Raw genomic sequence first — 2,707 nt, 5'->3', positions numbered from 1 at the left:
TACCAGTTATAACCATCAATGTAAATGGGCTCAATTCACCAATCAAAAGAAGCAGACTGGCAGAGTGGATCAAAAAACAAAATCCAACAATGTGCTGTATACAGGAAATACATTCAACTCAAAGGAAACTCATAGACTGAAAGTCAAAGGATGCAAAATAAACAAAAAGAAAAACCAACCCCCCCCCAAAAAAAAAACAAAAAACAAAAAAACCCCTCCATGTAACAGGAACCCAGAAAAGAGCAGGGGTAGTTATTGTGGTTGCTAACATTGTCAATTTCAAACCAAGAGTGATTAAAAGAGATAAAGCAAGTCACTACATACTTGTTAGGGAACAACTGTAAGAGGAAGAGATAAGAGTCATAAATACATATGCACCCAATGTAGGAGTATCCAACTACATAAGACATTTTAACAGACACGAAAAATCAAATGATAGCACTATTGTAATGGGGGACTTTAACACACCACTGTCACAAAAAGATAAATTGACTAGGCAAAAAATCAGCAAAGAAATAAAACAAAACCAAATTTGTGAGGAAATGGATTTAGTAGACCTTTACAGTGTGTTCTACCCAATAACAGCAGAATGCACATTCTCAGCTGCACATAGGATGTTTTTCAAAATAGACCATATACTAACACATAGAGCATGCTTAAGTAAATGCAAAGGAATTGAAATTATCCCATGCATAGTATCTGATATAGTGCAATAAAACTGGAAATTACTGACAAAAGAAATAGCAAAAACTCCATAAACACATGGAAACTAAATCATATTTTCTGGAAGAGTCAGTGCCTCACAAATAAAATTAAGGAAATTAAATAATATTTACAATAAAAAATGCAGATACAACTTACTGGAACCTGTGGGATTCAGAGAAAGCTGTCTTAAGAGGGAAATTTATAGCAGTAAATTCTCACATGAAGAAAAAAGAACTAGCCAAAATAAACAATTTTATGCTCGAAGTACAATTTTCAAGCCTGAAGTACAAACAAAACAGGAAATTATAAAGATTAGAGCAGAGATAAATGCAATGGAGACTAAGAAAATAATACAAGGAATTAATTGAGTTGAAGAGGGTGTTCTTTGAAAAATAAAATTGATAAACCTGTAGCCAACCTTACAAAAAAGGAAAGAAAAAATTCAAATTTATGCAACTAGGAATGAAAAATATGAAATGATCATTGCTACTTACAAACTACTCTCATAGGATGGAAAACACAAAAGAAGATTCCTAGATACATTTGAATTACAAAAGCTGAACCAAAAAGTCTAAAAATTATGAATAACTCCATATCAGTGAGTGAATGAAATTGAAAATGTAATAACCTACCAACAAAGAAAAGTCAAGGTTCTGATGGATTCACAGCTGAATTTTACAAGAAATTTAGAGAAGATTTAATGCCAACTTTTCTCAAACTTGTCAATGAAATTGAAAAGGAAGCAATTCTTCCAAATTCATTCCTGGAGGCAGGTATCACTCTGGTACCAAAACAAGAGAAAGACCCATCCAAAAAAGAGAACTACAGGCCAATTTCCCTAATGAGTAGATGCAAAAATCCTCAGTAAAATACTAGCAAAGAGAATGCAGCTGTCTGAGTTATTCTTCTCTTGTTGCTGGGACAAAATATCTGACACCCAAAATGAAGGAAGGAAAGGTTTATTTAGCTCACAGTTACTGGAGGTTTCAGTCCATACTTTGCAGACTCCAAGGGCAGACTGGCACATGGCAGAGGGCAGCAGTTCATGGTGGTGGGAAACAGCGAAACAGCAGAGCAAAAGGGAGAAGTAATTACAACAATGGCAACAGAGAGGAAGTCTGTCTGTCTTATATTACATTTAGGCTGTCCACCCCAGGCTGGGTGTAGCACTCACACCTATAATCCCAGCAGTACTCAGACCCATAATACCAGCCTTGGATCACGAATTAATCACAAACAGTTGACCTGTGCCTCAGTGACTGCATGAAGCTTTCAGGGACAAATACACACAAACCATAGCAACAGCAAATCATCAGGGAAATTGTACATCATGACCAAGTGGGATTCATCCCAGGAATGCAGGGATAGTTCAATATATGCAAATCAATAAATATAATACACCATATAAAGTCAAAGAAGAAAAATCACATCTTAATAGATGCTGAAAAAGCTTTTGACAAAGTCCAACACTCATTCTTGATAAAAATCCTACAGAAAATTGGACTAGATGCTCTTTACATCAACCTGATAAAAGCCATCTATGACAAACCAACAGCCAACATCATACTAAATGGACAAAACTTGAAAGCCTTCACTTTATTATTTTATTTATTTATTTATTTATTTATTTATTTATTTATTTATTTATTTTTGTGGAACTAGGGATTGAACTCTGTCCCTTGTGCTTGCCAGGGAAGCACTTATTCCACTGAACCATCTCCCCGGCCCCATGCCTTCACTTTAAAATCAGGAACAAGACAAGGATGTCCACCATTACAACTCCTATTCATTATAGTTCTGGAAACATTAGCCAGGGTAATTAGACAAGAGAGAAATAAAAGGAATAATGTTTGGAAAAGAAGAAGTGAAATTTATCATTATTTGCAGATGACATGCTACTCTACATAGAAGACCCCAGAAACTCCACCAAAAGAGTTCTAAATTTAATAACCAAATTCAGTAGTGTAGTTAGATTAAATTCAACCGTCAAAAGTCAATAGTA

This window comes from Octodon degus, unplaced genomic scaffold, assembly GCF_000260255.1.
Source record: "Octodon degus isolate 3935 unplaced genomic scaffold, OctDeg1.0 scaffold00089, whole genome shotgun sequence".
Lineage (NCBI taxonomy): Eukaryota > Metazoa > Chordata > Mammalia > Rodentia > Octodontidae > Octodon > Octodon degus.
The sequence above is the reverse complement of the archived record's forward strand: the minus strand, read 5'-3'. Positions refer to the sequence as shown.